Raw genomic sequence first — 27,788 nt, 5'->3', positions numbered from 1 at the left:
TTTGTCCGTCCTTCCTATTATTTAATTTTTAAAATCACGTGTAATCTTAAGTTTGAATTAGATTTTCCATTAATATTTTGTCATAAAGAATACACACTTTTTTTGGTACTATATAATTAAACCTATTTTCAAATCCATTTAGTGGGTTCTCTGACCTCTCCAACTATTTTCCCTTAACCAACAAAAAAAAAATGCAATGAAAATAAAACTTGACATTGAATTTTACCCTTTAGTGATAATAACACACAAATATAGGTATCTACACGAAAGTATCTATAGCTATGCGTTAAAAGCTTTTATCTGTTATTTTTGTTCAGAAAATACTATCTTCTCCTTTCACAAAGAAAAAAGCTCCAAAAAATATAAAATCTCCGGCGAAATGTACTTTCATCTTAAACTAAAATGTTATGAGAGAAAGGCAAAGTATACAGAGAAAACTTTGTATCTTGTCAAATTATAACCGTTTCAGATTTTTCCAGAGAATTTCAAATCACTGAGTAAGAAGAACAAATAAAAAAAAAAATAAAAAAAAAATTATTAAAGTACACCCTGATACGGATATCTCCTACATAGAGATCATAAATCCACATTTTCATCTTAAGGCTCAACATTGAACTCTATAAAGGTTATCACTATCTCTTATTTTGCAATGCAACTTTTCCTTTCATTCCAGAACGAATCGGTAAAGAGAAGACGTTTATAGTGAGAGAGATCGTTCATTTTCCACGCAGTCGCTGAATTTTCCAGCTCGTACTCTCCCTTTAACAACACTTTAACACGAATATACAATTCTGTTCCTGTTCCCTATTATCCCTATCCCTAAACTATACACATCATCTCAAATTTATATTCAAGAACAAAAAATATACAATTTTCTTGCGATAAAACCGAAATAATTGTCAGTTTGCCGATTGAAGTTCGAGTGTGTGGTTTATTCTTTTCGCGCGGCTCTCGTTTTAAGAAAAAAAGAAACTAAATCACAATAAATTCAAAATACAACAAAAAAGGAACAATGCATAAAGGTCCTTTTGTCTTATAAAATTTAATTTGTCGTAAAATATACTCTAATTTTTTTTAAAGATTTTCGAGAATTAAAAAAAAAATTGAATATCGAATTTTCATCCTTGAAGTCTTATCGATAGACAGTCCTTCATTAGGTTCTCCTTAAAAAAAGAAAAAATATGTAATATCTCTCATTCGTTCTGGAAATTTATTAGTACATAATTTCTGAGAAAATGTACAATATCTAAGTGAAGTGATGATAGGATTTTCAGATCAGAAAAAAGAAAATTATAAAAAAAGAAACCTAATCCACCTATTTATTTTTTTCCTTTTTATAATTTTTAAATAAAAAAGAAAACCTCAAAGAAGATAACCCCTATACATATGCACCTCTATGACATAAAATAAAATAAAAAAAATCAAATTTGTTTGTGTCAAAGGACTTTCATTTAAGATCTGCCATGAAGACAGCTACTTCCTGCGGTGTATAGTGGGAATTTTGTATACCGTACAAACATGGTTCATATACAAATAAGAACCACCACCGCCGCCGCCGTGCAGAATGGAGCTTGAAGTACCTACCTACACCAAAGGTGCTTTGCTCTTGTCATCGTGCGTCTTTCTGATGTCTTTGGCAAAGATAGAAATAAACATTCGGCAAAGAAAATATACAAAAACAAGGATTTCTCATACATACGAGTATAGTAAAGACGGCACTCCTATATGAATATTTAAAGATTTGTTTTTCTTTTTGTAAACATATTTTTGTTTTTGTAATATCTCATAGACGAATGTATGTGCTACACTTACTTTGCCATGTCAAATGCAAAAAAAGGGGTTAAAGGTATTTAAAAGGATTCTCAAAAAGGATTTCATAAGAACCAACAAAAAAAACCACGAGAAAAACCACAAAAAAAAAACAGATATTTTTTTCACTATTGCTGGATGCATCTTTGAAGTTCGTATACTTCATAGTTTGTTTTGTTTTTTTTCGTTTTTTTGTATTTCTCTGTTCCTTTCTTTTAACTAGTTTTCCACTTTGAAAAGGGCATGTTCTTTGAAACTCAAAGCCTGTTTTCAGGATATTTACACTTATGTACGAAAAGGAGATATCTGAATTTCCCAGCATATCTATAACTGGGGGCCATTCAAAGCCCCTTAGTTTTTTTTTTCAAAGCTAAAAGCAAAACAACAAAAAATAAGCACTACTTCAAAATCTCCAAAGGAGAATGGAAGGATAATATAAATAAACAGACAAAAAATAAACCCAAAGAAAATATGTACATAGAAGAGAATAATGAATAATTATGATTATTTCTTCTGAATAAATAAGCCGCCCTCGCACCCCCTCTCCTAATTTCTGATTTTCTTTACTTTATTTTTGTTGTTAATTTTTCTGCCTCGTGTAGCTTAATTTCTCCGGACTTGAGAAGTTCCCTTTGATGTGTTGAGCAAAGCAGAATATGAATAATAAATACAAAAAATAAATCAGGATAAAATAAATAAAAAGGATATTTCTAAAGAATAATATTCAGTGTCGCATTTATGGAACAACAAAAAATTACAATACAAAATATTAAAAAATAAATAGAAATAGAAATAAAAATAAAGAAGAAAGTGTGCTGTGAATTTGTGATGCTGGTGGTGTCTGTATTCTTTATTTTTGTTCATGTAGTTGTTGTTGGTCTTATTTGTCATTGAAATAAAATTGAAGTGTCAAGAAAATAAGGAAAATCACATCGGAAAAAAATAATAAAAAAAAATAATAGGCTAATAATTATTATTGATCGTGAAACTATAAGTGCTCAAAAGGATTCTCAATTGGATTACTATCTTTAGATTGGTGTTCGAAGCGGTAAAATTATTTGGTGCTGTCTTGGTGTTGAAGAAGTTTTCGGGAATGCAAGAAAAAGGTAATTTTTTTTTTTATTATTATTATTCGGAGGAGAAAATTAAATGTGTGACTTAAACCCACGTTAACTTTTTTGATGAGAAGAGTTTAATAAGATCACAAAAATTACAGTTTTTGAAACCTGTTGCATAAGATTAAGATGGACTTTTTGTTTTGCTTTGTTTTAGGGTTAGAAATAATTGTATAGTGGCTATAAAAAAATAATTTTTTCACTGTCTTAATTTAAAATGTTCGTACTAGATGCAATCATTTGTATCAAAATTTTTCAAACTGTTTTCAGAGAAGTTTTTTTTTAAGATGTAGACAATGAGTATTTCGGTTGGAGTTTAGTTTTAAATGTTTTGGTGTATGCAGTAGTTTTCAAAAATATAATATATTTTCTTAAAAAAAAGTATTTTTTTTATTTAAACGTTGTATAAGAAAACGTTAAATTTTAAAATTTAAAAAGTCTTCTTCCACAAATTTTTTAAAATTCAATTAAATATTTTCAAAGCAATCGAGAAAGGTGCCAACGAACGGTATTATCAACACCTCAAACAACGACTTAATTTTGAATTAATGTTTTGCATATTCATTATCAGTCAAAATTAAACATAAATTAAATATTGACTTATGATTCCTAGGTTCAAACAAACGTTCATTCTTTCTTGTTGTATTATTTTAAGTATAATTTTAAAATATTCTAAATCATAATTCAACACCATTTATAAACTGAAATTTTGTAAATCTTTATTTCAACAGTAAAGCTTATGACAATTATAATCAACTTAAATCACTAGAGCTTATGAATTAATATTTTAAGGGTTAGTTACGATTAGCAGCTTTTCTAAATGTCGACATTAAAATGTTGATTGATCAGATTAGATTGCCTATCCGCGAGTCGTTTTTTTTTTGAAAACATCGACTCAAAAAATACAATAGACCATTACTTTCAATGAATTTTAAATATCTTTCTTCAATTGTTTTCTTTTTCTCAATAACATTTTGGAAAACTATTGTACTAGGATTTTTGAGGTGTAATTATTTTTGTCGTATGTAAAGCTTAGAGAGAGAAGTACCCGTGGCATAATAGTTAGTGCGTTGGACTGTCATGCAAGGGGTCTTGGGTTTAATCCCTGCCTGTGCCATCTTAATCTTAATAATTCCTCTTGCGAGGAATTAACAAATCCTTCAAGAGTAATTCTTGTCATGAAAAAGTGCTTTCTCAAATTAGCCGTTCGGATTCGGCCTAAAATTGTAGGTCCCTTCCATTCCTGACAACAGTACTCGCACACAGGAATGGTTGCGAGTTGTAAGTCACTAGGCCATGATTCACAACGGATTGTTGCGCCACCTAATTATATTATATAAAGCTTAGAGAAAGAATAAGTAAGTCGTTACTAATGAATTTTTTAAGAACATACTCGTAAGTGGGAATTTGAAATAAGATGAAAAATATGAATTTGGGACCAAAATTTTGACATGCTCTTGTTTATGATTTAAAAACAAAAACTACATTTTGAACAACAGCTCTATGATTTACTTATAAAAATAATAAGCCGTGTTTAAAATTTGACAACATAATTTCAGTCGACACATAGTAGTTTGAAACTTTAAAATCCTTGAATCGTTATTTTTTTTTCTTTGACAAATCGTGCACATCTTCTTCTTTTAATTGGTAAATAGGCAACTAGTTTTATAATATTAATGTTGTTCACGAAACGTGGTAAGCTTACAACTTGTGTCAGAAATGTTATGTTTACACAAAAGTTTACGTGAACACCCATCGAATTAATTTAGTTAAATGCTATGTATATGAATCAACTGTGCATAAAGCGCCGAATATTAATAAAAGAAACATTTTTTTGCGCTCACAAAAATGATTTTTTTGTTTAAATTTTTTTCAAAATTAAAAAGTTAACAATATAAAATTTCAAAAGACATTTATTCAATTATATGTACAAATAACTTTTAGTAATTAACTTATTCTATAACTATTCGGAAAAAGAATGGCTTTTGAATTTTCTAAGCAAAATTAAAAATTCTTGTAATTAATAGTCACAATGATCTTACATAATTATTTGGATAATTTTATCCATCAAATCCTAAGAGAGTTTCAACCAAACTATGTACTTCATTTCCAATACAAAACTTGGCAGTTCATTTACCGAATGATAAGCTTGTCCAGTGTTTTACATCATTGCGTGATTATCCTTATTATTGACCTAACTTAACGGACTTAACTTTTCACGCTAATAAAATTGGCAGCATTTCTCAATTGTTGACTTAAACGTCTATATGAATTATGGTTAGATAAGTTTGTTCATAATATTTTCTTAAACATTATTCTGAAGTTTTTGATAACATTGGATAAATGATATGATACAAAAATCCTTTAAACGCATAGAGGTTTAGTAGTTTATAAAATTGTTGAAAACGTAAATTAAATACAGACATTTTGGTTTAGTACATGAAATGTATTATAAGGGAAGCAAAAAAAACGCAATTTACAGGAAAAACAAAAAAAAAAAAAAACAATTTATAGATACTTAGAGCTCTACAACTTGGTTAAAAAAAACTTCAGGTTTGAGCGGCAAAAAATTAAAATTAATTTAACCCACACTGATAACTTTCCATACCGTGTGTCAATTTCTTTTGCTTAAAAGTTTAGAGGTTTTGGTTTTGGGTTAAAAAAGTTGTCAGTTGAATTATTCTTAAAAATTTTGAAATCACCAACAATATTTATTATATAAGGAAATAGTTTATTTTGAAAATCTATAGATTTTTAGTCGAAAACAATTTTTTTTTTTCAATTTTAGCAGCATTTCTTAAATTTTTACAAATGGGATAATTGAAATTAATTTGAATGATATCAAGAACCTAACATCAATTTTAACCAAATTTGCGTACTATTTTTTGTAGATTTTATTTTTTTATGAAAAAAATGGACTGTTGGATTTTTATAAAAACTACCGAATATCGAAAACAATATTTTCTGTGAAATAAAAAAAGTTTGAAGACAATATTTTTAATTTTTGAAAAGCTATTTGAGTCGAAATAAATTTGTACTAAGTTTTAGTATTGTTATTTTTTAGGTTTTTATTTTTTGTTAAAAAACTGTCAATTAGATTTTTCTCAAAATGTTACTGATTGTTGACAACAATATTTCCTATAAGTGAAAATTAGTTTTAAGCCATAATTTCAAAGTTTTGAAAAGATATTTGAATCGAAAATCAATTTTTAAAAACATTTATTAATTTTTTTGTTTAGGTATTTATTGTTTGTAAACAAAACTGTCAATTTGAGTTTTCTTAAAATTTTTCCGAATGTTGAAAACAATATTTTTTATAATATAAAATAAGTTTAATCAATTTTTTGAAAAGATATTTATGTCGAAAATCAATTTTTACCAACTTTTGTTAAATTTTCTATTAAGTTTTTATATTTTGGAAAACGTGTGAATTCGATTTTTATCTAAATTTTACTGAATGTTGACAACAATATTTTGTAAAAGATAAAAGTAGTTTAAAGCCATAATCTCAAAGTTTTAAAGAGATATTTCAGTCAAAATTCAATTTTTACCAACTTTGAATAATGTTGTTTTAGGTTTTTATTTTATTTATAAAAAAAACAGTTAATTTCGTTCTTCTCAAAACATTACCACATGTAAACGTTATTTTTCGTTGCACAAAATTTGATATGGAGATAAAATGATTTTGTATTCGTAAAATTTTCTAGGTGACAAATTTTGTTCAGTTTTTTTTTTTTAAATTAATTTATTGATTTTCCAAAAATATACTTGTTTCATATCACGTTACAATATATAATATAACATTTAATTCAAGTCTCTAAAGTAATTGGTTCGTGATATTTTCAGGGTTAACCAAAATGTTCACCTTTTTATTAAACTCCAATGGTAAAAAAACCAATTACTCAATTTTTGCGAGAGTTGTTTTCGCATCTTTCTGCATTATTATCTGTAGAACAACATTTATATGTAGTCAATATCTCTACTAGTTCTTGAGCTATGGACGACGAAAAATACTTGGAGAAATGTCAAAATTTTTAATTCGACAAATCGAATCCATTAAAATAACTTCCTATGAAAAGTTAATAAAAAAATGGTTTGGAATTTTTGAATTTTCCCATAAAATATACAATATTTAATTATTAAAATACCCAGTGGTTCGTACATGTATGTTTATACATAAATCAATTTAAGGTGTCCTACCATGTAAATCCATTAAATTCACTCTTTGAGTTGAACTGAAAGAAAATACATTAAATACATACAAAACGAGTTAAATAAAATAAATATCAATACAAATTTATTTTCTATTAATTTTTCTTTTTTTATTTGTATTTATATGTGATAGACAACAACTTAATAGCTATCATGACCAGAAAAACACTTCATAAATTATTTCGGACAATCAATAAATGTAGAATGCCAATAACACACACATTAAAAATAAGCATCTGTTTTAATGAAAATAAAAATAAAAATAAAAACGCCTCTGCCTCATATTATTTAATTAGATCACTTAATCATAACATTAAACATCCATACTCATAATATCTTAATATAATTATACTGCTGAACCTGCTTGTAGTTTAATGGAATAAAAATAAATCTTAGAATAGAAATAGCAGCGAATATTTACATTAAATTTAAATGAATAGTAATTTCAAGTGTTAAAGCACTTTTTATTGCTTTGTGGTTTTATTAAAACCATAATAATGAGTTCTTACTAAGGAATGTTGACCATTTAAAAAAAGAGCCTAAGATGATCGTAAAAACACTCATTTTATATGGGGGCGGACTCCTTTTGTTTTTTGTTCAACTATTGCTTATTTCGTAAATAGTAACACTAAGCTCATGTGTGATTTGACAGATAATTAGTTTTATCCTTCCGCCGAACGAATATGGTTATTTATAAGGTTAAACAACGCTAAAAGAGGATGCCGATTTTGACAAAAAAATCATCTTTTTAGATGAAGCTCATTTTGATCTTGGCGGGTATGCAGACAAGCAAATTTGTCGCATTTGGGGCACATGAAACCCGCATCCATAAATTAAAAAGCCGATACACCCAATACGAGTCACTGTTCGGTTCGGATTTTGGTCCAGAGACATAAATGGGCCATTTTTCTTCGAAAATGAGCAAGGAGTAGCTGTTGCAGTCAATGGCGATCGTTATAGGGTCCTGTTAAACGAATTTTTGATCACAAAAGCAGGAGGAGGACATTAGCAACATTCAGTTTGAACAGGAAGGCGATACGTGCCACACAGCCGAAGTTACCCTCTATATTTTTATAGCATTTTCAAAAAAAAAAAGTATGTTTGTACTAAACCAAATTGCCATTCCAATAATTATGGAAATATTAATAGAATGCAAGTCAAGGCAGATACATGTCAACATTTTTAAACTATCAAAACAATTTAGGAGTTTTAATGATTCTTATTTTATAAACACTCTGTCAGTTTATTTCTGTTTTTACTAACATAACCAAATTTAAAAAAAAATATCTTCCAAAAGCCTTAATTTTCTCGGAGTACATTTATTTCGAATGATCAACATTTTTCTAGAGAAAAACAATATTTAACGTAGTTTTTTCTTGTTTTTTTTTTTTTTTTTTTATAAAACATCAAATAGGTTTTAATGCACAGTACGTCCGTCAAACCAATTTTCCTAAAACTTGGTCATAAATTAAACCTTAGGTGATATTATCGTTAAATGTATGAATCAGTCCTTAAAGTTCAAAAACGTCAAATAGCCGCTCTGTAGCTTATAACAAGATTAGGGAATTTGGTGCGCATAATTTAGAGGTCTTTAAATCCTTACTTACTTTCTTAAGGTCCTGTGTGAACTAGGGCCTCACCCAACAAACTTCTCCATCTTTCTCAGTCAATAGCTAGATGTCTCCAGTTTCGCGGTCCAAGATGGGTGAGGTCATTTGAGGTGTTGTACGCGCCACCTGATTTTCGATCTTTCTCTACTGTGATGTCCTGTGGATCGTGATTCGAAGGCTTTCCATGGATTCCATGCGCTGTACCCCAACTTAGTTGTTGGACGTTTACACTTCTGGCTACGACTACGTCGCTGAACAGCCCGTTCCCTTCTATGTATACGAGACCGTAGATCACACCCAGAACTTTTCTCTCGAAACTTTTGTTATAGTCCATGCTTCTGCACCGTATAGCAGGACGGGAATGATAAGCGTCTTATATAGCTACATTTTGGTCCTTCGGGAGAGGACTTTGCCACTCAATTGCTTTTTTAGTCCAAAGAAACAGTGGTTAGCAAGAGTTATTCTTCGTTTGATCTGAGCACTGGAATTGTTTTCTGCGTTCCTAGCGGATCCTAGGTAGACTTCGTCTTGACTACCTCAAAGTTACGTCTGTTGATGGTGACTTTTGACCGAGACGTGAATCGGTCCTTTCTTGACTACAGCACGTACTTTATTTTGCCCTCATTAACCATTAACCCCATTTCTACCGCCTCTGCCTCAATACTCACGAAACCGACTTTGACATCACGCTGAGTTCTTCCCATTATGTCAATGTCAACAACATATGCTACTCGTAGTAATTGGACAGACTTTTGAAAGAAAGTCCCTCTAGTGTTGACCTGTGAGCTATGCACTATTCTTTTAAGTACGATGTTAAAAAATCGCATGACAGTGCATCACCTTGTCTAAAACCTTTTTTGACATCGAAAGATTCTGTTAAGTTGTTTTCACCCTTTATAGAGCAACACGAATTCGCCATGGTTATCCTGCACAACCGGACGAGTTAGGCAGAGATGCCAAAACTAGACATGGCTCTATACAGCTCGTCCCTGGAAGGTATCAATTTGATGTTCTTGGTTATTCCAGGATCTACCGTAATGTGAATATTTGGTCGACTGTGTACTTTCCTAGTCCACGTCTTTAATTATTTCAGTTTAAAAAATATAGCTTAACTCTTTCTTGATATAAATACACATTTTGAATTAGTTTTGGTTTAAGACGAGGCCAATTTAAAATATGTTCAAAGTCTTCTTTGACATTGAAAGCTCCATATTCAATGAGTTCAAAGGGCAGCTTAGGTACAACTGAAAGCCATCTGCATGGAAGTTCATTAACGTAAATGTTGAATATAAGAGGACTTACTGTGCACCCCTAGGGAACACCGGTAATAATTGGCAAATAATTAGACAAGTTGTCCCTAAATTGAACAGCTTGCTTTCTATTAGTGAAATAAGAATTTGTAAGCTTTGTAGCATATGAAAGTCAAGACGTTTAGGATATAACAGATAAAGGTCTCAATTCAACACCTTTAGCGTTGTTAGGAAATGGTGTGGTTTTAGCAACCTTTAACACTTCAGGATTTACTCCTGTTATTAAAATTGTATAAAATGTTACCGCAAGGTAAAAAGCGCAATAGAGAGAGTTTTATATACAAAAATTAAAAATGAAATATATTCAATCCAGAGGCTTGATGGGTACATCAGGTGTACTAGGCGAAAGGAACCAGTGCGTCAACGATAAAGAAACAATTTTTTTTTGCAATTGCAATCTTGCAGTTTTCCAATTTTTCCTCAAAATATTGAGCTGCTTAGAACTCAGTTCGTGCTTTTTTTTTACTAAATGGCTTAATCTTCTTTTCAGAAAATACACTCTTTTGGTTATTTAATTAGTTTGGGAATAAGTTTATAATAATTTTTGATTTTATTTTTGACCCACCCTGTAAGTTAATCTGCCTGAATTAGGAACAATTTTAAAAGTCAACACGACACAAATTTCGTAGCTTTATTTTCTTGTTAAATAATTACAAGGAATTATGTTGTGCACTTGGGCGTATACGCTATTTTTAAGTAAAATAACCATTTATTCTCTGTTTGACATTATCTATGTTGTCTAAGTTTATGGTTACGGTGGACACTTTTTCAGACGAATTATTGTTTTGACGAGTTTGGTTTTTCTGGTTGAGTGGTTTGGTTATTGACAGCGTTTTTCTGATGAAGTGAAATTCAGTTGACTGTTTTCTCTGTGCTTTGTGTTCTCAGTAACTTAATTTTCATTGTTTTACAAAATTAAATTTTATTTTCTGGAAAATTTTTTAGCAACAATGTGTTTTTAGCAAGGAGTTAAGGAAAAACTTAAATTCCACTTAGAGAAAAACAACATTACAATTCTTAGTTTTATGAACATCTTTTTAGTTGGATTGTTATTTTTTGTTGCATTTTTGAATAAATTAGCATAATTAACAAAACACATTTTGAAACAAGGCATTTGAACATAACACAAAGATATTATGTTTTAAAGTATTTCTTAACTCTTGTCATTGATATTTGTATGTGTTATATTATGCATGTATTTTTTTGATTTGTATTTTTATGTTTCTAAACTTCATATATTTTGGGATGATATGAAGCAATATTACTTACTGTAATTGCTGCCCTAAGCCTTATATCCTTTGTCATTAACATGAACGAAAATAATAAATTATTGACCTTCTTTGAATTTGGGTTCAATTGAAAATTAAATTATTCTCAAAAGTTTATGTATACATACCATGCATACATATTTACATACGTATATAATACATACCTTACGTATCTACATACATACAAACGAAGAGTATATATAAAATCCCTTTGAATCCTTTCGACCTTGTCGTAATAGGAATGCCTCTTTATTTAGATAAGGAAAAATCGATGTTCTTTTTTAATGAGTCTCGAAGAAAGATACTTACCATGAGGCTTAAAGCTTATTTTGTTGCTGTTTTTGTTGTGTTTATTTTTTTTTCTTATATTTTTTTTTTTTACTTTTTTTTCTGTTAATGGTTTTCCTTTGTTCCTTGATTCTGGACAAAAGCTGTATACCTACAAAGAAAGTATAGCATCGCCTTATGTTTTGACTTCAATATTGTTGTCCTTCTAAGCGGATTATTTTACACATTATGTGTATACATAAAAGCGACGTATCTATATCCTTTGTTTTTTTTTGTTGTTTTTTACTTATGCTGTTTTAGTTGCTTCCTGGTGAAATTATGTAATCATAACTTCTTTTCAAAGATATATTTATAACTTCTGTCCAGTGTTTTGGGTGTTATGAGTTTTATTTGTTTGGTTCTTTTATTATTGCCAAAGGTTTCTTAATGTTTGACTTTAAAAATAGATTACTTTTCTGATTTTGTTTGTTAAATTTTTAATGTTCGAATTTAGAAATCTTTTAAAAAGACATTATTGTTTTTATTTTTGTATGAGTCCACTCCAATAAATGATTGATTTCGCTACCCACTTTAATTTAAAGTAGGTATATTTGGAAAATCACAGTATTAAGTGGCCAGAAGAAAGTTAACAAATAGTTTAAATTTATTTCATAAACTTAAACTCTGTTCGTGAAGTTGAGCAAGATTTTGAATTGTTAAATCAATCAATAGATATGGGGCTAATTTCTAAGGTATTTTTCACGAATTTTGTATAAATATTAATTTAATTTCAATTTCAACTATGGAAGAGGCAATTGTGACACTCAATTTAATATTATGAAAATCAATCAAATTGAGGCTCGAATTTGAACAAGTTTACCAACTTATACATTTTTTTATGTAAAGCTACAACTTCAAATTGTGTCAATATATCTTTTTTAATTTGTTACCTTAAAGAGGTGGTTAAGACCTTTAATCAGATGTTTTCTTTAATCAAATTAAACAAATCCATTTTTACCTTCTGCAATGTACACATATGCAAAATTACAAAGCTTAACGGTGACAGAGATTGTTGTTACTTCAAAACTTGAACATTTTCGATACAAAACCTAATTTTTTGAGGCTTTTTGTCACTTGTAAATAACGATACTGATCTGATTTAGAATAGTTTTAAAAAGCAATTTAGAATAGTTTTAAAAAGCAATAAGAATGTAAAAGAACTATCTCTTTAGATAAAGTATGAATAAGAAATAATAGATTTAAAATTGATTTCAAAATTACATAAATATTGAATTTTGGTTTTAGTTGCAGCGAGTAAAACGTGCTTGAAAATGGCTAAGATAAATGCAAAAACAATAGTTTTCTTAATAGTCAAAGGTCAATGTCTAAACGTTCTTAAATGTTCTAGCAGGACAAAAATATTTCTGTAGCTTAAATTATCATAACCATTATAATAACTTATATTTTACTTGCGACATTTATGAACTATGTGGCAAGTGCTGCATTCGTATCGAGATTTCAATCAAAAAATAATAAAACGATGTTAAAGAATTCGAAAAATTTAGAAATTAAGGGTTTGCAGCACTGTTTTTTTTTACCTTGGCTTTCTATAAAACAAATATTTTTGTATTGCTAAGAATCCTCTATTAGAATCGTTATTTTGTTTTTAAGCATTTTCAAAACTAACAAAACGATTTCAATAATTTTCCCTGCAAAAATTTCTAATATTGTCTTAAAAATATTTGATGATCAAAGTGTCATTCTTTATTTGTTGGGATTGTTAAAAAAATTCGATATCTCGAAAATGAGTCATCACATTTTTACGAAAACTAAATGCAAAATGTAAAAACAAGGTTTAATAACTGCATACCAAAAATATTTTTAAACTAAAATTAAGAAATGTCATGTATAAATATTAATTTAATAAAATTTAATAAAAACAGTTCAGATGATTTTCGAAAAAAATTGATAAATCAAGATTTATTAGAAAAAAATCTGGTTTTTCATACTATTTTTTGATATAAAATAGTTAAAGGATTCAAAGATGTTCTTTAATTCAAAGAAAACTTCTTTCAGTACTATACTTTATTTCAAAATTGAATGCAGTCAAATTAAGGTGAACAAAAGTATTGATTTTCTTAATAGTTTCGGAGGTTCAAATTCAAGGGAAAATATTGAGAAAGCTGTTAAAAACGTAGCAGTAAATTAAAAGATAAATAAATTAATACAAAAAATATAAAATATAAAAATATAAACAAAATCTGATTCGGGCTTTTAGTTTAGCTAAAACAAAACTATTAAGTTTATAAAAACAGCAATCATTTAATTATGGCAATATGTGTTAAACAATTGATTCAAATGTTCTAAGGGCTTTTAGTTTGGCTAAAACAAAACAAAGGATATACCTATACATAGATCATACAAAATTTGCAATTTCAAATGTGGTTTGGGGTTTTAGTTCAGCGAAAACGAAAAAAAAAAGAAAAAAAAGAAAGACATCTCAAGGAATTTAATGATTAGCAATTTTTCAAATGCGATTTAGGCTTTTAGTTTATTACTCTAGTATAAATTAACGTACATGTTTCTATATGAAACTGCATCTAATAAACAATGAATGAGTAGACGCCAACCGTTATCTCCATTCAGAACACCTAGACATTCTTCAAATGATAGAAAACTCTTGTTAAAATAAAGCCGACGAATTTCAGACAAGTCTGCGGTCTGTGATTAAGCTCTAACATCTCCGTGCGTGCTTTAAATATGATGCTCATTTCCATTACAGTAAATTTATCGCTAAAGTAATTAGTAGACTCGAGTCTGAGGTTAAGTGTTAAGTTTACTGTAAGTTGATCTTGACACAGACTCCCTCGCCCTATCTAGATAGCTATGGAATAAGTGATCATCAATGGTAGATATACAGTCGTAGAGAGCGCTTCTCACGTATCTAAACTATCAAAAGATAGAGACAGAGGCCAAATCATACCAGTCTTTAAATGGTGTATACCGGCATCTAAAACACACTGATAGGACCCTCTTTTGCATATTGCATTACTCTCAATATATAATCAGCGTTTGCTTTTAAATTCATAATAAATATTGGAGCAAGTCCCTAATCAATATGTATAGCATAATTGGGCGTGTTAGTTGGGAGTCTAAAGATACGCTTGAAAAAATATCTTTGGACAGCTTCGATATCTTCTATTTGCTTGTATCCATATAGACTTGGTTGCCATAACACAAACAGCTTTTAATACAAAAAACACTTTGAACTTAGACGTAGGATCAACAAGTTTGTTATTACAAAAGTTTGACCACACACAATTTATTGCAGTTTTTGCAACTCTCACCTTATCTTTTATGTGAACACCAAAATTCAGGTTATGAGTTAATGTGTAGCCTAAATATTTAAATTCTTTCACCACTTCTAAGTTGGAACCATTGAGGGTCCAGTTGCGGTCGGTTCTAATTCTACGATGTTGGGACCTAAAGACCATAATCTTCGACTTTTAGGTGTTTATTTGGAGATCCCATAGATCAAACAATTGTTTTAATTTTTTTATTTGAAGCTGAAGTGTGACTGAATTATCAGTTAAGATCACCAAGTCATCGGCGTAGAGCAAAACTTTAATAGAGCTTTAAATTGTTGTTCAAGGTTGGGCAGGCATTTTTGAAAAATTCATACGGTATACCATCTTTACCGAGTGCTTTTCCATTTTTTGCTTTAATAATAACATTTTGGATTTCATTAACTTTTATTTCCAAATCTAGAATTTTGTCCAAGACTAAATGTTCTGCATATTAGAATGATAAACTTAATTTGTTGAAAAGTAACCCTTTGAAGTGCAAAGCGAGATCAGCTGCGGATATTGAGCTGTAGTTCACATGTTTTTTCACCCAGATTAGGCAGACAGTGCTACACATTGTTAAGGGGTGATATGTATGTATATGGGCGTTCCCCACAGGAAGATCGTCAGGTTAAATAATCAGGAAATTAGATAACGAATTGAATCTTAAAAATACTTTGTGCCAATAGTAACTACCGATCGAAATTTATAAGTAAAATAATGAATTTTAAATCCAACAAAGCCAGCTACCAGCCTTTAACATTTAAAAACCTAACGTTTCTATACTTCTGCTATAGTAAGGTCTGAGGAACATAAATCTAAAACTTGCGTAGTCAGTAAAAGGCACCTTGACAAGCTCCATAGTCCGAGTCCATGGTTTCAAATCAGAAGTGAAATAAACTCGTTTTATCCACTGCTGTAAAAGTAAATGAAAAGACTTGTTAAAGTAGAACATGATGTATTCAGCTTATTAATTATTTCCTTAGTTGCAATTCGAAATAATCACTTTTAAAAATGAGTCCTGATGTGGCAAGTTGTTTTGACAGTTGGTTGGTGTGAGAAAAGTATTGTGTAGAATTGGTACACTTTTAAAAAAATTAGTATTTCTTAAAGTTTTCAAATTAATGTGAATGCTTTAAAACCTATGAATAAGTTTTAAAACTTTTAATGACAAAACGAGGAAGCCAAAGTGTTTGCTTTTTAACATCACTTAAACTGTGTGATGCCAAACAAAAAGTCATCAACCAACAACTAACTAAACCTATACAACAAAACAAATTTTTGCTACCTTAATTGCTATTTTAATGCCAGTTCTTTATACCATCCATTCCTAGCTAACTTCTTTTAACACCAACAAAAAAAAAAAGTTTAAAACATTTTTCTTATGCTTCAACCCAATTTTTTTCTTTATGTTAAACAAAAAATTTAACAACCAAGCTGAAACTATAGATGTTTTTGGAACAGAAATAAGAAAAAAATCAAACTTTTTTTCCAGGAAATGGATGGACCTGAGCATCCACTTAAAAAATGGAAAAACATTTTAGCCACAGTAATTAAACATTTTTTTAAAAGCACCTTTTACTAGTTATATGTATGTGTCTGTGTCCATGCATGGTATGGAGTGTATATGGACACAGGAGCAAAGATACAAAAAAAAAATGGCAAATGGTTCTTGATCCCTCAGGCTATGTCCAGACTTATGCATAGTTTATTCCAAATAATAGTGTAGCCAGTGTAACGAAACGGTTAGCAAAAGAAAAAATACAAATCAAAGCAACAACAAAAAATTTGTTTAAAAGTCTTCCTTAAAGTCCTTTTTTCTGTTCTTGTTAACAACGTTGCAATGTAGCTATAGATTGCATTGCAAGCAAGCTCCATTATGTGTATTGTAAATTCAGGTTGAGATACCCGTCTTGTTTGCCATCGTGTATACACATACCTTTACACATATCCAATAGCTTCATATAAATCTTCTTTACCCTTTTTCCCTTTTATATTCTTCCACTATCATCATCATCATCATCATTGGGAAAGAGCACAAAATCTAGGGTTACAAGCAACGCAAAACAACTGAGACTTTATTGTCATGGACGGACAAGAATTTTCGGTGTTGACTTGCTATCCCCAAGTCAACCCTAACTCAGTCCTTGATGCTTGATGTTATGTATACTCGTAGTAATTTGAGAGGAAACACAAATTACTTTTAACTCATGTGACACATAACATAGGTTAAAGGTTGGGTTAACCAATACATTAAATTTCAGCTTGTGCTGTGTGAAGACGAGTCCTCCAAGGCTTCAAGATCAATTTGACAGTGTTTTTCATTATCGTATAACTAGACTATGAGGTAGGGTACCTTTATAAAGGTACGCCATATGTTTAGAACTTGAAGAGTGAGTAGAGTACGTCTAAAGTGTATCTTTTCAATTTTCTACTTTTTGGTTACTTTTCGTTTTCGGTCGGCCGGACGACGATATTGTTGTCTTTTCATGATTTGACTATTTGTAGATGGTTCACAATTTACGGCCCAAAGCCAACGACGATGACGACGACGACAAGAAGGCTATATATGTGATTGCCTTGCTTCTTTGTTTTCATTATGTTCCCCGAACTTATGTAACCTGCAAAAGGATACAACTCCTCATCGTCCACGTCCATATGCGACCCATTGGGAATTCTTTGTTTGAGAAAACTTGTGTGTTTTATGTACTCGTAGACCCTGGAAACTTTTGTATTGTTAGTTACATTACGCATACAGAATTTTCTACAAAGGGAATAGTATTTCCATCAGATAAACACGATATGACAGTGATTTAAAAACCTGCCAAAAGAGGCACAAAGTATAGCACTGTGTAAACTTAGTGCCTATATTTTGTAATACCATATCAGTTACCTTTGGGTTGATACAAATACCTTTACGACTATTGACTTGATGAAGCAATTTTTGCAATATTATGAATAATTTATCCTTTGTGAAATAAAGAATATCAATAATTTTGAATGCAAAATGTTTTTGGAAAAATTTAATTTTAGTTTTAAATCTTAAGTAAGAAAATTTTAATTTGAAAAATGTATCAAAAGGTTCAAAAAAAAAATTATTTTTAGAATAACTTTTTACAATCTATTTACTGTATACATACAGTTTTGAGATATGTATAAAATACAAGAAAATTTACGTCACATAATAAAAAGACTGCTAGGAACAATTTTCATTTAAAAACTACTGTAAAATAAACAATATTCAATTTTGTCTATGTGTTACTAATTTATTAATAAAAATACACATTTCCATTAGTTGTAAGACACACCAATTGTGGAAGTAACTGACTCAGATGGCTTCGAGTAAAAGATTCTGTCACTTCAATATTCCAATACTTTGTTGGTGATATAGTGGCTTTAAAGAATTTCTGTATTGGTCGCAAGACATTCACATTTCCACACATATAAATGTCAAAAAGGGCTCTTTTGACATTTTTAAGATGGTTGGTGACACAATTTATTTATTTAGTGACCAAAAGAAATTCTGTGTCTACCTCATTTTCGGTGAGAAATGGTCTACAACTACACAGTCCGAAAAAATTAGACTTTCAATTGATGCATTGGATTTTAAAAATGAGTTAACACGAAATTTCTAAATATTGGTACAAGCTGAAAGCTACTCTTTTCGTTCTGGAAACATTTGATACTGACTTTTTGTCAATATTTCAAAAAGGATCTTGTTACTCAAACTCCTTTTTTGGTAAAAAGTTTCTCTTATTCTTATTCTATCACTGATTGACAACACACCTTTTATTACTCCTGAGAAAGGTAACAAAAGGGAACTTTTGTATGATTGTTGCAATATATTCTTGGAACATAAGTCCTGCTCCTAAAAGATGAAATCTAAAGAAGAAATTCATTTTCATTTTTCGATAACTATTAAAGATTTTAGCTGATGTCTTGTTGCAACATCTCCTTGCCCTAAAATCCGTACCAAATGTTTCGCCTGGAAAATGTATCAAAATAAAGAAATTAGAAAATGTTGTTTCTCTTTTTAAAACTGGTGGAATTCATACTTAACTCGAATCAATACAGAATTTATTAAGAGGGCTTCACAGCAAATATGGTGAGATTATTAATAATTTAGGCTTTTCCATACGATCTATTCGCATTCATTTAAATATATTTGAACACCACTTTTTTGGAACACCCATTAAAAATGCTCTTTAAGATGCAATAACCAAATCTTACGTATGAACTTTGAACTTTGGTACCCTAATAATTCATTAGAATTATGTAATTAAATTTTCAGAATCCATTAATTTATTACACGCTATGAGATGGCCCCAAAGTGTTGTGTATTTACACTTCAATAAAATCTCTCGTTTTTCTTGGATATTAAAACTTAGCAACAGCTCCATTTATACTATATAACAACAGGTTTCTTAAAGCCTACTTACAAAAAAAAACCAAAGAAAGTTTTATATTCCCCCAATGATGCGTTTTAGTATATACCTTCCATAAAAGTTTCAAGATTCTTTCAGTTCAGAGAATTATACTTTGCGATAAATCAGACCAAACTTTATGTTAGTTATAGAATTCTGACATATTTGGCAAAGTGGGTATATTAATTTCTCATAAAACTTCCCTGAATTCCCTTGAATATTTTGAAACTTGAACCTAAGAAATTTGTAATGATGTTATACTTATGCATATATACATTCATAACACATAGTTTAAGTACCTAATTCACAAGAATAAAAATATATATATTCGACTGTTGTTGTTATTATTGATTCAGTATTTGCGTAATAAGGTATCAATATATTATATTTTATATGGTGTATTGGTAGTAATTATCGTTTATTTTAGCAAATATTTCTAGCACCAATTAATATTAATACCATGTCCTGTAGAATAAAGAATATCGTATTGTAATTGACACTCTAGTTAGATAACTCATTAATGAAAAAGATATAACGATGGGTTATAGTAATGATATTTCTATTGATGACTCAAATTAACCACCAGCTGTCATTTGATGGCTTATTAGGCCTTAAGCATACTATCAATTTTTGACAAAGAATTTCGTTATGTCAGTTACTACGCATTTTCATTCTTTTTTTTTGGGATTAAATGGATTCAGCAACTTTAATATATTGTGTATATTTAATATTAATAAATGAGTTATAACATAATCATTGCAAGTTAATGACAATAGAAAGGAATTTAGTATTGTTTTGAAACTATTCGATATTATCAACTATTAAAGAATATAATTTATGGTTAGGAAAATTTATAATAGTTCATGTTTTTTTGTCCTTATGGAATTTGTTGTAAACTGTATTAATAATATAAAACTGCTTAAACAACTAACATCAAATACTTACTGAGGGTTTTCAATATTCACATTTTAAATGAAAGGTTATGGTAGTGTCCAGATAAGTTCTAACGGTCCACTCAAAATCATGTTAGAATATTTTAATTTCCAATGCGTTCTAATTTATAGCACTGGACATGCACATGACTAAAGTTTATTCACATCAAAATCCAAAGATTAGTTTCTGACGTACATCACTCTAAAAATTTCAAGTTCTTTTACTGCTTAACTTATCTTCAAAGTTTCTCATATTGTAAAGTTTTGAAAATTCATGTTAAGTTAGGAAAGAAAAAGGAAATCAAAAAGAAAAATATCGAGTATTTCATTTAAGCTTTAAGCTTCTTTCTCATAAAAGGTACGGACCAAAATGTCCAATTCAAAGTGTACAAACGTAGTATATTATATTTGCTAACGTTAACATTAGGAAACAGATTCTTGTAGAATCATATTAATTACATGAACCAAGTGACACTTAGTGTAAATATATCGTGTCATTTCGATTTTTTTTCTATATGGCTTTTGTGCTTTTTCTGGAAGTTAGTAGGTAGGTAGAAATGGCGATCTCAAGGCAACCTAGCCTGAGATCGAATTAGCGCTGTAGTGCGCCGTTTTGATACCAAAAACTCGTTTAAACTGTGATAGAAAGAGAAAGATTTATAGAGAAGCTTTATAGCGATTATGTTAAAGTCATTTTGTCGCATTGAGAAAAAAGATTAGGTCTCTAATCTTTGTGTCAGATAGCTCATCAAGTTAGTGAAAGAATGCTTTTCCAAAGTATTTCATTATAGTGTTTGCCAAAGCAGGACATTTTGAGAGGACATGGATTATCGTTTTAATTTCCCTTCGGTCACTACAACTACGGCAAAAAGGTGTTGTAGGAGATACCCAACTTATCAGCATGAACTCCTATAGGCCAATGTCCGGTTCAAACCGCAACAATCCTGGCTATGTCTTGCCTTGGCCTGAATAGAAGATCGTTTGTACGAGTTTTATTATAGGTGGGCCATATCTTCCTAGATATAATGCAGTTGGGTAAATTGCTCCATCTTCGGTTTGACCAGTTTGTTAGATAGAAAAGATTTTACCCTTCATAGCACCAAGAGGAATGTTAACCATTTCCGCAAGTGTGCTATGAAGGGCCCTTACTAAGGTTCAAAGTAGAAGTGCAGTAGTCTGTGTCTACCGAGATAATATCTGAGGAAATCAATTTCGTTGTGTTGCTGTGACCATAAGGTTTTGACAACCAGCTGTTTGATTCTACAGCCTTATAGCGCATCAGGAAACTATGTATTAAACATAATATTCTATTAGTAGAAGATCCAAAATACCGTTTTAGGCGTCCGTTGGGCAAGTACGCATGGCCCCTGTGGTGGCCACGCAAGCTGTTCTTTGAACCTTCTTTAGCTTATCAATATTATAGGCTTTGCTAGAAGAAGGTAGTACCCGTGGCATGATGGTTAGTGCGTTGGACTGTCATGCAAGGGGTCTGGGTTCAATCCCTGCCTGTGCCACCTTAATTTAAAAAATTAATTTCCGCGGGTACTGCCTCTTGCGAGGAATTGACAATTCCTTCAAGAGTAATTCCTGTCATGAAAAAGTGCATTCTCAAATTAGCTGTTCGGATTCGGCCTAAAATTGTAGGTCCCTTTCATTCCTGACAACAGTACTCGCACACAGGAATGGTTGCGAGTTGTAAGTCACTAGGCCTTGGTTCACAACGGACTGTTGCGCCACCCAATTTATTTTTATTTATTTAGAAGCAAGCCACCAAACAATCGACCCATATGATAAGATTGGACGTACTACGGCTGTGTGCGTCCATAAAATCATCTTCGACTGAAGTCCCCACTTTTTGCCGAAAGTTTTGCTGCAGGCGTAGAAGGCAACACAGTTTCCAGTTTAGTTTAGTGTCGAGTATAACTCCCAAATATTTTGCACTTTAAGACAATGATAAGATTTGACCGTTGAGTAAAGGTAGCGTGAGGACGGAAATTTAGTTTTGGTGGTAAAGAGCAACAATTCAGTTTTACTTTGGTTAACTCCTAGTCCACAACTTGTGGCCTAGTTGCTAACTTTCTTCAAAGCTGATTCCGTGATTTCACTAATCACAGAGGTGTACTTTCCTGACACCAATAGCCCAAATCATCGGCATAGGCTACCGCCTTCACTCCACATCTCTCTAGTTTAACGAGAATTGTATCCATGACCAGAAGCCATAGAAGAGGCGAAAGGACACTGCCCTGTTGTGTTCCCCTACTCACGTGTTTTGTTGCGATTGTATTGCCTAGAGTGGCTCGCAGGTGATGGTGCATTATGGGCAGAGAAAAAAGAGGCTAACAGCAAACCCTGTGTATTCTTATCTTCAAATCTGACAATTGTCAGAACGGGAGTGAAAAAATTTGGACATAAGAAACCTTTAAAATGTTTCTTCGCTAAAATACAAATTCTGGAATTACCTTGGTCTTGATCTGCGGTTTTATAAAATAGGTCGTAATGGTTGTCTTGGAGGCCTCGCACCTTGAGGCCGTTTATCCACGGTTCTTGGATAGCGCCAATGTCGAAGTTTCCCTCCCCAAGGAAAACTCTCAGATTATCTGAAGCGCACTTAGAGTGCTTCAGATTAATCTAGATGACCTTCAGCGCGTTTTTTAATTATTTTTAGCTGCTAAGCTGGGGCCCGGCAACTCGCTGGGGATCTCGACTCCGCTTATCACAACGTCAACTTCGACGTTATCATCAGCTTTGTCGGTGTCTGTTCCCCAACTCTGCAGAATTTTAATTTTGGCATTCCTTGTGCCAAAACTAAGTTTGTACTTGGCCTTTTCGAGAGCCCCTAAACTCTCCTCGCTAATCCTCAGAAGGAAAGAGGCGATGGTCTTCTGCGGTTTTTCTGCCTTAACTACAGCAAAATCGTGCATGGGGACCAGCGGATTTCTCCTCTGAAGACCGCGGATCAGGTCCTGTCCGCTTGGCTTTATGATCATGAGCGGTAACCAAATGCGAGCCTTCAGTTGTTTAGGGATGTCCTTAGCTGGGATAAGCTTTAGCTTCAAGCCCTCCCAGTAATTATTAACCTTAGAAATACTTTTACTAGGGAAATCCCTAGAAAACCTGTCCGCACACTTAATTACCCTATAACCCCTGAGCATCTCGCCAGAGTCAAAACTAGGGTAGAGGCCCTCACTGTTTGATATAGTGTATGAAAACACCATCTCAGAGAGCTTGCCCTCGATAGAGTTCCACACGTTCAGCAGACCTTTGCTGTTTGTGAGCTCATCCCCAACATCTACGTGGAGGTCATCACTGACAACCTCACTAAGAGTACGCAGTTGCGCTGCTCCAGGATGGTGCCTTCACTGGCTTTGTCCGGTCGTCAAGCTTGCTCTTTTTCTGAGACGTGCAGATCTCTACTTGAGATCTGTTTCGCTTAACAGCCTTTTCTCGGCTGGCTAGAAGGTTGTTGTATTCATCAACAACCTTCTGGTAATTTATTTTATCTTGGGCTTTCCTCTCGTGAATTATTCCGATCTCTTCATTTTTGGCAATCTTGGGAAGAATGTGAGAGGCCGTTTTGAAGCGGTTCCTGAGAAGAGCGCCTTCCGATGGTTTTTTGGTTCCTCGAGTTGCACTGCAGCCCCGGCAGAGTTGATATACCGGGGTATGGCAGAAGATAAGAAGATAAGAGCATGCCAAGGCTTCCGAATGAGCTCGTTAGCGACTGGTTTGCCAACCAGCCTTTCATTCTTCGGCCCGGATTATGTAAGATGCTCAAACCACCACTGAAATTAGGGACCCCGTATGCATGGTCAAATTGCATTGCTAAGACTTGCTACTATTAATTAGTAGGAAACTTCAGCAATTCAACATGACCTTAGCTGATCCCCATCTTGACAACGTGCAAGACAACTGTGGTGATCATTACTGGCCGGTACCCACTGGGAGGGTTTAAAACGAGGATTTTTGCCGGGCTTCTAGAAGTTGGACTAAATAAAGTCATCCAGAATTTTTGTTCATGACTTCATGACTTAAAAAAAGCAACCATGGTAAGAAATTTTCAGTCGGCATGTTTATAAAATCAGTTATTCAATCGACATGAAACAGTGAGACATGTTGTTTGTAGGGCTAATAACAGAAGCAAAGTTAGATTTTTAACCAAAACCCAGCATCTAACCCAAAAGCTAAAGTTTGCCTAAGCAGAAAGCATACTTATATAACTTTTTACTTTAGATATAAACATTGTTTTTCCTAGATGTGTGATTTTCAAGAAGAAATAAATCGGAAAGTTTTCCATTATTTTTAAACAAAATTTGGGAAAAAAGCGCCACCTCCGTTGACTTAAATAAATTCTGACCAATAATTTTATGTTTTTGTCGTACGGGTCAACTTTGTTGCCTGTCAGCAATAACTCGCTGAATATTCTCTTCCAAGACGTGGTTCGTCACATCACACTCCCACGAAGGAGTGAGATAATGCGCTTACCAAAAGTTTTCTTTCATAAATTGATGCGTTGCAAAAAAACAGGAATTTGGAAATCACACCACAAAATTGTTTGTTCTGGCACAATTTTAAGCATTCCCGACTTATTTTCCAAATTTAAACTGGAACATTTGTATTTTTAAAGAATAATGTAGGTCCAGTTTTCAGAAGTCTTCGAATTTAAAACATGTCGAATTCTAAGATATTATATCTTTTTCATGACAAATTTATTACGCGTGATGTCACAAGGACTAAGGAACCACGACCAGTGATGGTCGATAGATGATATTACCTCAATACCGAAAATGCTAAACAATTTTCTTAAATTGCTTAACAAAGCCTTACAAACTGAAGGTTAACAACTTAAATAACTGTTTATGTTGATGCTGCTTTGAAAACCTAGAAAATAAGCTGAAATATTTTTGGGAAATAAAATTGATCACTGGCAATAAAATTGATCACTTCCGATGGGTTTGATTGATAGCCATTATATTCAAAATCACTCTATCATGTTTTTGAGATATTCTTTTTAATATTTGCGATATTCAGTTAAAATATTTGTAGTATTTCATAAAACTCTCATAAAATCTTAATAAGTTTTTAGAATACACCTGTGTTACATGAATACGAAAGAAACGCTGAACCTTTCTTCAGCAAAAAAAAAACAGAAAAACAGCTTGAAGTTATTACTATTAATACAAAGGTGGAAGTAAGTTTTGTATACATTGAAAAAATATTAAAAATTATATTGAACTTGTATTTTTAAAGTTCTAACAAGTTTTTTAAATCGAAATTTGGAATGCAAAAATAGCAAATGAAATCAACTTCAATACTTATTTTCAAAACCATAAAAGTATTTAATTCAGTTCCATTATCAAAACTTTATTTATTGATAAATAAAGACTCATAACTAATGAGAGTTTCTGAAAACTAAATATGACGCTTAAATTATTTCATTGTATCTAGAAGTATTCATACTTTCATCATAAAATAAGCTTATAAGAATTTAGTTTTGATGTCTTAGCTTAGCCTTAAAAATAATGTCTGTCTAACATTTTTTAAGAGGTATGTTTTAAAAATCTGATTGTGATAACAAATTTACAAGGTGAGCTTCGAATTCCTTGATAAAAGTTTTGTTTTGTTCGTGAACTACTAAAACAAAACTAAATTGTACCGACTAGTGTTATAAAAACTATACTCCATTTTTCCCTATCTAGGTTTATACCCAGCGAAACTCAAAATAAAATGTTCCCACGCATTTTCTTCTTCTTAACATAATAACATTCTCATACCCATAATAAGTTAAAAGGGCACGAGAGGTTACTCATCAAAACTAAGTTCGTTTACCAAGATTAATTAATTTTGATAACCCTTCAAATATATGTATATATCCCTTTTTATAAGCAAAAAAGAAAAGAAGAAAAAAGCCCAGAAGATTAATTTATGCGATAGCCCTGAGGATAATATAAATATAATATAAACAAAACTTCTTAAACACTTAAGTATACAACGCTATTCTAACATTCTACTCTATCTGCCAGCCAAAAAGATAAAAAGAAGTAACCCATCCCATAAATAATCTAAAAAGCATTCTTTTCACAAGCCTTATACATTCCAAAGAAAAATAATAGAAAATAAAATAAAAAAAAAAAAACTTCCCATAAGCACTAAGCACTACTTCAGCATAATACAATATTGCTTTGGGCAGAGTCCCAAAAACATTTCATAGCAGTCAAATGGCTATAACAACTATCACTCATCTCTCGAAAACCTTCTCCATGAAATGAGGCAACCAAAAACACAAAAAAAAAATCAAAAATAACACAGAAAAGCTCACCCTTTTTATGAACGTAATATGAAATAAAAGTTGAACTTTTATTTTATTTCCTCCAACAATCAATTTTTTCTTTTGCAACAAGAAAATGGCAAATGGTTAGGCTATCATAAAACTAACTCTTGAATGACAAACTTAAACTTTTGTATTGCGTTTCTAAAGGGAATAAGTGATATTTCCAAGAAATTTGTTCAACACCCTTAAATTACTGAAAGGCGTCAACTTTTTTAAGGGGAACCAAAATGAACAAAAGGTATTACTATATGAGTAGACCTACGTACGTTTATGTAGTATAGGCTATGGCTTTAATAAAATATCCTAGCAAGCTTAACAGTCTCTATTACCATGGTGATAGTGAGTCGGGCAGCTGTGGTGGTGGATTCAGAAGTGGAGGTGGCCATCACGCTTTTTGGTCCTCCTGGTCCTGAGCCTGGGCATCGTCCGTCGTAGTGAGCCTGTTTTGGTGTTCCTCATTTTTCGTTTATCATGGTGCATGGAGCTTACGGCGAATAGGTAGGTGCAGGGGTACCTTTACCTACCCTAGAGGGTTGGTTGGTCGTGTATTGTGTTACATTTTTGTGTTTTTTTTTTCATCTTTATTTTCGTGTTAGTACTTTTATTTTTTTTGTTGTTGTTTATTTTCTATGAAGCTTCTGTTTCCTGTGTACAAAACTAATTTCGCAAATTGCTTTTTGGTCCATTGTGTTGGCCTTTAGTTCGGACTTCAGAGTGTTGAATGAACTTTTTCAGATGAAATACTCTCACAAGGTGTCCATAACTCAGGTTAATGTTCTCACTTCACCATCAGAAAAGAATGAAGTGCTTTATGTATAGAAGACGTGTATTATAAGGAAACTGTTTGGCTGGACTATTATAACGACTCTATATAAGTGCGAGTATGAGTATATTTTCTACAACTAGCTAGCTTCTGACTTCTAATTTATTGTTGGCAAATTGGTCGAGCTCATATTTTCAAATAAACCAAAAACCACCATTGAATATAATGAAATTTTATAGTTTAACAAAAACAGCAGTGTGGTTAAGTGCAGTTCTATTAAAAAGCATGTGGTCAGAACAAAATATACCACCAGAGGAGGTTCATACTTATGTATTTTTGTATGTAGTTAAGACTCTTTTCCCGTGTTAAACAAAATTGTATGGTTATATTTTTAATGACTGCACTA

The 27,788-nt window shown here is 31.6% G+C and overlaps 1 protein-coding gene across 3 annotated transcripts in view; it reads left to right on the top strand.

The window, feature by feature from the left end:
• The first annotated feature begins 890 nt into the window (after positions 1–890).
• The window catches only part of LOC129948843 (5-hydroxytryptamine receptor 2A), a 351,836-nt gene continuing 324,938 nt past the window's right edge, over positions 891–27,788 (top strand). For all 3 annotated transcript variants that reach the window (XM_056059946.1, XM_056059945.1, XM_056059943.1), the window contains exons 1-2: positions 891–1,022; positions 2,412–2,915. The gene's annotated coding sequence lies outside the window, so the exon portion shown is untranslated. The remainder of the gene's footprint in view (positions 1,023–2,411; positions 2,916–27,788) is intronic.

Source organism: Eupeodes corollae, chromosome 3 (assembly GCF_945859685.1).
Source record: "Eupeodes corollae chromosome 3, idEupCoro1.1, whole genome shotgun sequence".
In the NCBI taxonomy this organism is placed as follows: Eukaryota; Metazoa; Arthropoda; class Insecta; order Diptera; family Syrphidae; genus Eupeodes; species Eupeodes corollae.
The sequence above is the reverse complement of the archived record's forward strand: the minus strand, read 5'-3'. Positions and strand labels throughout refer to the sequence as shown.